Source organism: Sceloporus undulatus, chromosome 6, assembly GCF_019175285.1.
Source record: "Sceloporus undulatus isolate JIND9_A2432 ecotype Alabama chromosome 6, SceUnd_v1.1, whole genome shotgun sequence".
Taxonomy (NCBI): domain Eukaryota; kingdom Metazoa; phylum Chordata; class Lepidosauria; order Squamata; family Phrynosomatidae; genus Sceloporus; species Sceloporus undulatus.
Window position 1 is genome coordinate 129,545,468 of NC_056527.1, and position 11,779 is coordinate 129,557,246.

General features: G+C 40.6%; 1 protein-coding gene across 15 annotated transcripts in view; it reads right to left on the bottom strand.

Annotated features, from left to right (window-relative positions):
- PKNOX2 (PBX/knotted 1 homeobox 2) overlaps nucleotides 1–11,779 on the bottom strand; it is a 262,424-nt gene that overhangs the window by 97,115 nt on the left and 153,530 nt on the right. For 12 of the 15 annotated variants that reach the window (XM_042476181.1, XM_042476165.1, XM_042476170.1 and 9 more), the window contains one exon: nucleotides 7,322–7,424. The exons of 2 other annotated variants lie outside the window; for them this stretch is intronic. The gene's annotated coding sequence lies outside the window, so the exon portion shown is untranslated. The remainder of the gene's footprint in view (nucleotides 1–7,321; nucleotides 7,425–11,779) is intronic. One more of the 15 variants, XM_042476171.1, reaches the window with a different exon arrangement.

Below are 11,779 nucleotides of genomic sequence, written 5' to 3' on the forward strand. Positions count from 1 at the left end.
TGTGACCAAATATCCTCCTTTTGCAGGACATGTCCTACATTCCAGCCTTCTGTCCAGGAGGAATTCCAAAATGTCCTCCATTTTGAGCATAGCAAAAAAGCATGAATTTATATTTATATGAGTGTTTTGAACTTTTATTTGGCAATGTCCTCCATTTGGCAATGCCTTGAAAATATCCCCCCCAAAGAAATTCCAAAAAGCAAATCTTGATTTTGCTATTTGATATAAGGGACACCATTTTACTGTGCCACTGTATATAACAGGACTTCAGCATCCATGGATTTTGGTGGCCATAGGGTCCTGGAACAAAACCTCAACAGATACCATGCTCCCTCTGTACATTTCTGGCCTTTTAAAACCTCGATCTCTGGCTAGAGAATGGGATGTAAATATTTTAATAAATAATATGAATAAATTTGATTTCTGCCACTATCCGCTATCTCAGTCTCCTAGCAGCTATTACTGCTTCTCCACTACTGCGAGCAAAGCTCCCCAAAGGCAATCAGAGCCAAACAACTGGCACTGAGGAAGGACATCTCAGACACTGGAATTTGTGCCTTGCTAACTTTGTGAAGGCCAAGACATTGCACTCCACAAATGTCCTCAAACTCAGTCTTACGGCCTGCACCACTACTGGATTGGTCCTTCAACTTAGATCTGAAACAGAGATTGTGTAGAGAGCCTTTGTGGTACAGTGGTATGAGCATTGGTACTACATCTTTGGGGCTCTGGGTTCAATTCTCTGCTCTGCCGTGGAAACCAACTGGGCAATCTTGGAGAAGTCACACACTTTCAGCCACAGAAAACCCCATAATAGGCTCACCATAAGTTAGAAATGACTTGAAGGTACACAACAGCAACTCTACATGGGGCGTGTATAGCACTCACATAGCGTATCTCTGCATATCTCTGATGTTGGATATCAGCTGATGTGTGAGAAGGTGCATTACCTTTTCTAGTTCATAATTTCTGAAGTAACTATGAACTGAATCCAAGTTTTGGCAGATCTCACAATCACTTTATAGTGAGCATATACCTGACTCCACAGCCAGCACAAGCCTTCCATGCAGCCACCAACCATCCATTCCCACTTTCAGTGACCATGGTAAAAAAAACTGTCACCCCTTCCATAGGCAACAACATAATTCCAACGCTAACTTCATTTTTTTTGGAAGTAAGAGCTGATTCATGCAACAAATGGATGAGCTGTGGCTTTGGAAAGGGGAAGTGAAAAGCACATGTTGGAAGAATTATGACCTGAGCAGCTTTGAACTTGGCAGGCTGATTTATCCCTGAACTTCATCATGGGAATTTACATAGCAGTCAACTAGACATTACTGCACTTCCTCTAATAAAATATGTGTGGAGAGGCTCGCTGTCCAACAAGACTTTAGTTATATCCATTTAGATCTTTCACTAGTCATTAAAATGGAATGGACAGATTATATCAGTAGAATTTAAGCTCCATGGTCCCTATTTAGCAAGGTAGCCCTGTACTTTGCCCCTTTGCAATTCATTGTTGTTATTTTGTCCTATTTTTTGCATCTGCGGAGTGTTTCTGAAATGTTGCTAGTGATTTCCTGCATGGCAGGGGGTTGGACTGTATGGCCCTTGTGGTCTCTTTCAACACTGATTCTATGATTGTCATTCTTCAGAATATAGCTCTTCCTGCTTCAGTACTTAAATCTGGGTTAGGAATGGATGCCCCATATGTCCGCTGTACTTACATGGACATGAATAGTATTAAGTCTTGTAGTGGATGTCTCCACCCACTGCAACTATTGTGGTATATTTTGAATTCTGCGCATAACACATTGTAGAATGACACCCAAGAGCCTTGGGTTACTCTGAAGACTAAACAAATTCATGATGGCTTATGTTTTTATGCGCTACAACTCAATTCACTTTTTGATTATGTATTTATTTTTCAATTAGTGAGAGCAAGGCTATCGGAAAGAAAAAAATATGATGGGGATAAACCATTGCTCACTTATACAGTACATTTTTGCATGCTGAAGGTTCTGTGTTCAAACCTTGGCATTTCCAGTTATAAAAGAATAGGTAACAGGTAATAGGAGTTAATTTGAGTCCATCTGAAGAACTGGAGTTATCCAGATGTGCCAGTGATGGGCTAAAATGATCTGGGAAAAGGCAGCTTCTTTGCATACAGAAGGTGGAATCTTTATGCAACACGGCAGTTTGGGATTGGAAAAGTAATCCTTCATAATATCACTAGGATATTATAAATATGCCCTTATTTTCACATGGGAGAGGTCAGAGAGTCTGGAGGCCACAATGCAGCTTTCAGTACCAAAGCTGTAGAAGCCAGGAGGAAGACAGAAGCAACATTTACTATAGAGTCAGATGAGTTTGACTTTAGTTCTTCGTGCAGAAAAATAAATAAATCTTAAAACACAGCTGGCTGACCAAGTCCAGAGCTCTTTACTGACAGTTGTTCAGATTTAGCCAACAAGTGACCTCCAGAGAGCCTTCCTCACCCTGAACTCAATTCATTTACAGAAACTGCCGCACTGAGAGAAATGATCCTCAGACCCATTTTGTGTTTAGTTTCCATTGATTAATGGCATGACTTCATGCAGCAGTAAAAAATGCCCAGTTGGAACATAAGCTGCTGAATCATTCAGAGGAGAATACAGTTGAAAGAGCTGACTGCAAATGCTTCAGAATGGCATTTCTTTGGAAAACATGCCACTCCAAGTTGTATAATAGTTAATATAATAAATTGTACTCATTCAGTCTCTCCTTTCCTCCTTCCCTTTTTGATCCACACACACATTAGAACATAATGGCCTGGGTTCTATTGGCAGTAGTCTCACAAGACAATAATTAAATATTGAATTAACACTCATGTAAAACTTATTGATTCAATGGGTCTACTCAAGTTGTAATTACTAATAGGATTCATGTCAAGCGGTGCTATGCTGGATCAGAGCATGGACCTGTCCAGTCCAGCATTCTGTTCACAGACTGCAAAAGCAGATGATTGTGGAAAGCCTGCAAGCAGACCCAAGTAAAACAGCACACTCCCACATGTGTCCCACAGTAACTAATGTATGTACTGTATGTATGTATGTATGTATGTGTACCCTGCCTCTGAAATGCATCTGGGGTGTGATTTCCATGTATGCTTTTTCAATAAGTACTTCCTTTTATCTGCTTGGAATCTCTACATATGTACTCATGTGCACAACTATGTGTGTGCACAGACATGTATGCACACACCTTTATTGTTATTCTCACTGTCTGCAACATCTGCAGCATCCAGCAAGACTGCTTTTATAGGGCATCATGCAAAGAGACCTTATCTTCTTTATGTCAGGAGAAAAATGTATTCATCAATCTCCACAGCATTATTTTCTTCTAGGAACAAACGCCAAAAGTTTTGAATATGCAGTTTCAAATATTATTTTCATCCCTGTAATGAAAGTGATGAAAGGCCAAAGATCTTGACTACTAAGTGATGGAAAAGACTTCTTTCTGCTTGAGCCAGTTCTAGTTAGAATAGATGGTACTATGCTAAACAGACAGTCAATACGGCATAAAATATCTTCCTTGTGTTTCCAAGTCTCTCTGTGTTAGATGAATGAGTACATGGGAATCCTGCCTTATCTAATTTATTATAGCACAAACTTTTGCAGATTACAATCCACTTCAGATACATGCAATGCAATGCATGGCATATAATAAAGATTATACTCTATGCATCTAAGGAAATGGATCAGAATCCATGAAAATAAAAGAAAAAAAAGTTATTTTGGCCAAGTACATAAATGGTACTAGTCCAGGGCAGAAATACTAAGGAGAGATGGAAAAAGAAAAGCCTGTAGGGCCCCTAAAAGACAGGGAAAAGCAGGGAGGCTGACTGTTTTGGCTTCAAAAATAAGACACACAGTCCACACTTCTCTGTGTATTGTGGGAAAAGATCAGGGGGCAAATCAGACCATCAATCCCTTGCAGAATATCAAGATGCATAAACAAAAGTGAAGCCCAGAGATATTACGAAGGAGGCTTTGGTTGCTGGGGAAGAGGTAGGAAAACCTCTGTGTGTCCCCACAGACAAGAAAAATATCCTCATCCTTTGAAAAGCATGAACATAGCTTTTACCACATTTGCACATCCATGCCCTCCTCTTCCTTGCTCATAAAATCCACATAAAGTATTGAACAGCTGAAACGCCAATTTAATTCTGCACCATAGTATCTCTCCATTCACGCTTCCTACTTAATCCTTTTCATCTAGCTGCTCGTAACTTCTTGATCTTCAAATCAATTCCGTAAATAGCGGTTGAATATTTCATTATTTTCCTGCCTGGTTTCCTGCATTTTGATGGCAAAATTCACCACCTTCTGTAGCGCTTCTATCACAGCGCCTGGTTCAACACTTTCAAACAATTTAAGGTGGAAGAGAACCCACAACCGAATCCAACCAATTCACCACCCCCTGCAGTTGTTCTTACACATTTTTTGGGCATCCAGTTGCCTTGCATATCAAAAGCATGCCAGGTCACTTGCTGTTGCTGCTATGAAACAAAAATGACCTCCCAGAACTGGTGGTAGAACATCCTTTCTGTCTGCAGCAGAGTTTGGACAAGTTGTTTGCTTGGAGAACAGCTACCAGAATCCTCCACTTAGTATGAGCAGTGACATGTTGAAAGTTTTAGTTTCCAGCAGCTATGGTGACTAAGGCATTCTGGGAGTTGTAAGCTACAGCCACCCGGCAGAAATAATGCAGTTAGACTCCACTTTAACAGCCGTGGCTCAATGATATGGAATTCTGGGAACTGTAGTTTTGTGAGACATTTAGCCTTCTTTGTCAAAGAGCTCTGGTGCCACAACAAACTACAATTCCCAGAATTCCAGTGGAGTTCAAGCAGAGTCATCATGGATTATTACTGCAGTGTGGATGCAACCACAGTCCCGAAAGTAATTTTTTGCAATCCCTGGTCTAGAGAAACAAAATCAAGGCAGACCAGATTCAACTAACTATGTAGCTTTAATTTACAAAAGACACTGCCTAGAGCCAATTTCTTCTTTGGTCATAGCCGCGCCGCGAGAAGGAGCTCCATTTTGGAGCTCCTTTTTTGCTCCGCGAGGGAGTCACGCGGTTTGGCTGCTGCGACTCCCTCGCAGAGCAAACAGCAGTGCCGGGAGACCGCCGCAAAGCAGCGGTTTGTAACACACCCAAAAGTGTGTGTGTGTGTGTGTGTGTGTGTGTGTAGGGTGTGGAGACAGTTGTTCAAAAGATCTTTTGAAAAACCATGCACTTCTCACTAGGAAAAAGGACAGAGTCAAGCTGCAGCTAGTAAAGACAAGTTATTTCTGGACATGGAAGAAGCATGTTTAGATCCTGTCAAATTTCTGAACTGCTGGGCCAGTCTTGCCAAATTTTCATACAGAATCCAAATTTGAAGGAAATATTTGATGTACTATGAACAAATTAGAGTTTCATTTTTGGAGGACAAATTTGAAGAGGAAAAAAATGGAAACTATCACACACACATATCTCTTATCTCACTATTAAAGAAAGAAACTTGGAAATACAGCAGACACTCTTGTTCTCAGCTACACAAACAGTGTTACCAAGTGTACAGAGGAATTAGCAGTGAAAACACTTAGCTCTCTTGCTAGGTTGCATTTCTCACTAAAGAAAAAGAAATCATGTTGCTAAAGGGAAAATCAACTTACGTGCAGCTAAAAGGAATGCATCCCATAAACAGAAATCCATGTTATAGATTCAAAATAGTGAAACAACACAAAGCAGACAAGGAATGGCTGGGAACCCTTTTCTATCCTTGGGGCAGATTCCTGCTTGAAACAGTATATTAAGTTTTCTAAATGGATGCCTTAACTTAAGCACACACTATCATCCTGATAGCAATTTTGATCCAAGTTACTGCAGGATAATTTGGAACACTAATGAAACCCATGCCAAGTGGAAACTGGAATAAATGAGATTGTTGTCAGGCAGCCAAAGATCCTCAGCTTACATTCACTGGATCACTACTCTGCTCTCGAAGGCAACACTCAGCTAGCATTTTGGCTCTGATGATAATAAACAAGGCACTGCTTCCCATTCACTGGTCCTGTTCATCTGTGCCCAACTGCAGAACTGCCCAGAGAGGAGAAGTGGTGCCTGTTCCCTACTGTTCCTCACTCTTGTCATTGCTCACATGCTCAAGAGAAGGGAGCAACAGCAAGAAGGTCACGGAGACAGTGGGTGGTAGCAACCCTCCGACATTTCACAAATTAAAACTGGGACACATATATCCAAGCAACATCAGAGTGTTGTTAAAATGGCCAAAGTTAATAATGAGGATGAACACACAAGCCAGGAGAGTCAACAGATTTCTTTGAGTGTACTAAGAGGTGCAAGATTCTGGCCTCTCCTCTCCTGCTGCGTTGAGTGCAAATTACGTTTGTACTTTGAACTCAGTTTGCAGCAGTTGAAGTAAGCTGAGAACAAATAGGGAAAGTGGGAGGAGGAGGAAAAAACTGGGACATTTTAAAGGCAGATGAAAAAGTGGTATGACAGAGGATTAACTGGGACTGTCTCTGCCAAATTGGGACAGTTGAGGTTATGGCCCCTTCTGGGTTGGGGGCCTTGGCAAGTGCCTAGCAATGGCTCTGTTGAAGCTGGTCTGATATTTATATCCATACTGGCTGCAGGCCTCAGCAAGTAGTCAGAAATGCCTGAGCCTGGTGCCAAACTCCTCACCTAAGCAGGGAGGAGAAATACAGAGAGAATTAGAAAACTGAATCCCACATATCCCCTAAAAACAGTGTGTGTTCTGCTAAGAGATTTTTAAGGAAGGGGGGAGGAGTGCTTTTGCATTTTTTTTTACGAGTATCATGCTTTTTTTTTTTTAAAAAAAAACTAATCAGTTAAATTGTTAAAAGCCACAGGAAGAGATTTCTTCCTGAAGCTGTAATACTCTTAAAGTGTCTTCAAATTACTTTTTTTTCGCAGGGAAGGAGACTACTTTGAATTTAAGCATTTTTCATCCCTAATAGATTTCTCTTGTTTTTCCTAAATCATCCATTTCTTATGTGAACCTCCCCACCTCCTCAAAGCAATGTGTGTGGGTCTTCACACAGAAGACAGAGACAGGATTAAATCATATTCCAGATTCTGGCTTCTTGGGGCATTCTTTTATTGCACTGGCCCCTTAATTTGATGCTTGGTCCAATGAAATGTTAGTATCAGTTCCATGGGCCAAGTTGCCTTTTGTTTGTCAGTGGGACTTATGGAAATAACCTGCTCTGTTGTTTTGTAAGGGCAATGATGAAAATGTGATGCTTACTATGAAGTGTGCTCCGGGAGCCACTTGCCTTTTGAAAGTCTCCCCTCTGCCCTTTCTCTGCTGGTAACACAAAAGCCGCTTTCTCCAGCCAGAGCAGAGCCACCTGAAAGGAAACAGATAAAACCATCGGTTGGAGGGAAGAGAATGCTTCCTTGCAGCAGAGTTTTTCCAAAAACAACACACTGAAAAATCAACAGAAGGTATAAACTCTGGATATTTTGATATAACTCTTCAGAAAACCCACTGGCTGGAGGCCCCAACTGCTTCCTAATCCTGATCCCAAAAATAGAGAGGAGGGGTATTTATCTGTTTGTTTCTCTGAGATTAAACAAACACACATACACCATCTTGACCAAGTTAAATAGGATCAGGACACACAACTGTTTTCAAACACACCAACTTTCCCTTTATCAGGATTGTACTCCATCTCAAAATAATCTCCTTCCTTCCTTCCTTCCTTCCTTCCTTCCTTCCTTCCTTCTGTAGGACCAAAGAGTCCCTAGAATTTAAATTACTGAGCAGGTTGAACAGGGGAAGGGAACCTGTGGTCCTCCTGATATTGTCGGACTTTAATTCATATCAACCCAGTCAGCATGCCCACTGGTCAAGAGTGGATAGGAACTGCAGTCCAACACCTAGAGGGACACATTTTCTCCACAATTCTAACACAAAATAATCATTTTCATCATCATAGTTTGAGAAGATATGACTCATAGAAAAAACAATAATGCTTAGTACTATAGAAGACAGTAGGAAAAGAAGAAGACCTCATTGCAGATGGAAAGCTCAATCAAGGAAGCCATAGCCCTGAGTCTGCAAGACTTGAACAGGGCTGTTGAGGACAGAGTAACTTGGAGGTCTCTCATTTTTTGAAACCAAAAGAATTAATGTGTGGTTCTCACCAAAATACACAGAGTTGGTACATACAGTGCGTCTGCGCCATACGCAGGCGTGTCATATGTGGCTTTCAGCTGATGTTGAAAGCAGCACCACACCACGCTGCACTGCAGGCATGAGCCCCATTGTTTTCAATGGGGCTCCAGCATACACGGTATTTTCCTTATGTGAGGAGGGGTCCAGAACAGATCCCCCACGTAAGGGAAGGGCACACTGTATACAGAACCCCAAACATGACAACCTAAACATATAAATCCATTTCTTTTATTTTACTTTTATCTCACCTTTCTCCCAAGTTGGGACCCAAGGTGGCTTACACACACTTAAGTTCTTAAGGGACTCTTAACTGACAGGAGATTTACTGAACTCCAAGAAATCTATTGCAGTGATTAATTACCAATTCCCATCTTGTTTGTGTCTGGTGCCTCGGGATACAAAATGATCGGGTTACAAAATTTCTGGGATACGAAAAGTTGGATTGGCAAAAACTGTTTCGGGTTACGAAATATTCGGGTTACGAAATTCATTTCGGCGCGAAATCAAATGCTGCAAAGTGCAGCTATAGGCTTCCAGTGCTAACGGAAAGCCTTTTCGGGTTACGAATTTTCGGGTTACGAAAGGAATGGCGGAACGAATTAATTTCGTAACCCGAGGCACCAGTGTATTCCCACATTTAAGTTTAACAATTTGTTCATTCAATATTAGTCATATTTCCCACAATGACTCCCTTTCTGATTAAACACTGAAAAGCTTTCATCTCGGTGCTATTCTTAGAGGTATAAATCACAGAAATGGGTTAACAAAGGAAAATAGTGAGGTGTAGGCAAGCCAAATTTGCCATACTAAATCAGAGTGAGTTTACATATAATTTCGTGACTAAGAGGTTAACACATCATAAAAAGGTTAATGTAGATATCCCAATTGTGTCCCCCAATTGTTTACAGCCATTCCCAAAACACCTGAACGTTATTGTCATTCAATTACTGGAAATTGATTCAACTAGGGCACATAATAGGGCTGGCTGCCAGATCATTGTAGTCTACTGTTTTCCCTCTCCCAGATGCACTGCCAAACAACCTACCATAACAAGTTTAAAATTCAACTGATCAGGTTTTCAGGCAAAGGATATGAGGACCACGTTCCGTGTTCCATTTTTCCTTTCCAAAATAACTCTGCAATTACTGCAGACACATACACCGAGTTTGGAAAGGCCTTCAATAATTAATTATCTGGCTTTTCACCTAGTATATTTACATGCATTTGCATATTTCAGTACTTTGATAAAAGGGAATGTTTCTGAAGATCCTTGATTAAGGCAACAATTTCTCTAGTGATAATAATAAGTTAAATATAGAGATGACAAAACCATTGTCATTACTTGCATTACAGTCCTGATGAAAGCTATACCTGGGCTCTCTGAGATTTAACTGTACCAGACTTAGTGATGCTAACATTTCTAGAGGTCTTCTATTAACTTATTTATTTTATTAGTATTTTATTTTATTTCTATGCCATCTTTTTCATTGCACAGGACCCAAGGTGGCTTACATCCAATTACAACAAGGTATAGTCAAGATTTTTAAAAAAATATCTATCGGTACAAAAGCTACAACAATTAAACATCTACAGTACTCACATTGGCAATACCAATTTCCAAGGTTTCCTGCAAAGAAGCATTTGCACTGCATTGCTACTACATTCTTTCTACATAAGATAGTACGGATTGGGAGGGTCTGTGTGGTGTAGTTTTTTGTGTTGAACTAAGACTCTGGCGATTAGGGTTTGAATCATCATTCAGCCACAGAAACCCATGACCTTCTCCCAGCCTTAGAGGAAGGCAATGGCAACCTCCTCTGAACAAACCTTGCCAGGAAAGACCCATGACAAGTTCACATTAAGGTTGCCGTAAGTCATAAATTACTTGAAGGCACACAGCAAAATAGCATCTATGAACTAAGGTGTCCCCGCACTATTTGGAGACCCCTACCTCAGGATACACCATTTGTCTCCTGAACTGGTAAGACTCACTATAATATAGGACTATGGTTCAAAGTGAGTTTCCAGTTCATGAGATTAGAATATCTATGGTTTAATATGAATTATGTAAAGGTAAACCATACTGCAGTGTCTACATTCTATCATTGAGATGCAAGTTGGTAGAATCTACTCCAACACTTTGTAGGAACAACTGCTTCCCTTACTCCACTGTAGCACTCCTAGTCTTTCCCTTTTCAGATTGGTGGATGTGAATAGCCTTTATTGTTCCAATAGATGCAAACATCTATTGAAGAAATATGCTATACCATACTGTGTCGAAGGACATCCTGTATTTACACGGCAGCTATAGCAAGGATTTTCCAACCAGGGATTAATAAAACACCTTCTAAAATGCAAGAGAGCATCTCAGGTGACACTCTTGCCCCCAATGTTCTTGAGTCTGGGGAAATAAGCAGATTTTCTCCTCATAATTAATGCCTCTCCCTTGTTTTCATTTTCCTTATGACTGCCCAAAGAAAGCTTTCAGGTTGAAATATCCCGCCTAATCTCATTTTCTCTGCCAATAAGCCATACCTTGAAGTGCAAGTGCAACAATTTATATGACAGGGAAAGAAGAGAGAAGGCAAAACTAAAAGGGAGGAGAGAATGAGGAAACTGGAGTCTCTGTCAAGCTGCCTGAATTTATAGCACTGCTGTGCCAGTTTCATGGGCTGCTGTGTACTATATGGCAAGGCCGTATCCGCCAACATTTGACAGAGGGAAAAGGAAGGTTCATCACATGCTTTACAGAAAGTGAAGAAGTAGATCTTCATAGATAGCGGTGAAAAACAGAAATGGGAAAGTTCAGTATGCCAGAAAGCACCTTAAAATATATAAATGAAATATATATTCCTACTGGACTATGGAGTGGGATCCAATCCCCCACCCTCCAATTTTTTTCTCCCTACCGTTGCACTTTCTTGTGAAAAATATGATTTTGGAGATAGTTTTGGAGCTCCCACATTTAATCCTATGTAAAAAGTCTTTAAGAGTCTGGAGAGATTTATGATTAACCTACTCCCCCTCCAGCCAACTGGCCTGCAGGCAAGAGAATGGTCAGTGGTGCAGATATCATGCTGCGTCTCCCCAAATGCCTAATTAACAGACAGGCTTGGCTGTACTAGATCACCATGGGAGGTAAGTGAGTCTGCAAACTGGAGGTGGAGGGAGGGAGCCTGAATCTACTAATAAATTAGCCTTGGCTCAAACGTTATCAAACTGCCTCCGTTTTACATATTGATCCCTCGTGAGAGACGCCTACAACACATGCTTGCATATATGTTGCAAAGAGAATGTGCTGGCACCTCATCCAGAAAGTAGGAAAGGATGATACATCAGGAAATGAAGCCTGTGTGAACTGAGGATGAGACCTAAATGCAACAAATATTATTTATTTATCAGTTCTTTTTTGAAAAAGTGATGTTTTTACACAGAAGGTTCTAACAAATAACATAACCTATCTTATATGATATACTTCTTCTTCTTCTTCTTCTTCTTCTTCTTCTTCTTCTTCTTCTTCTTCTT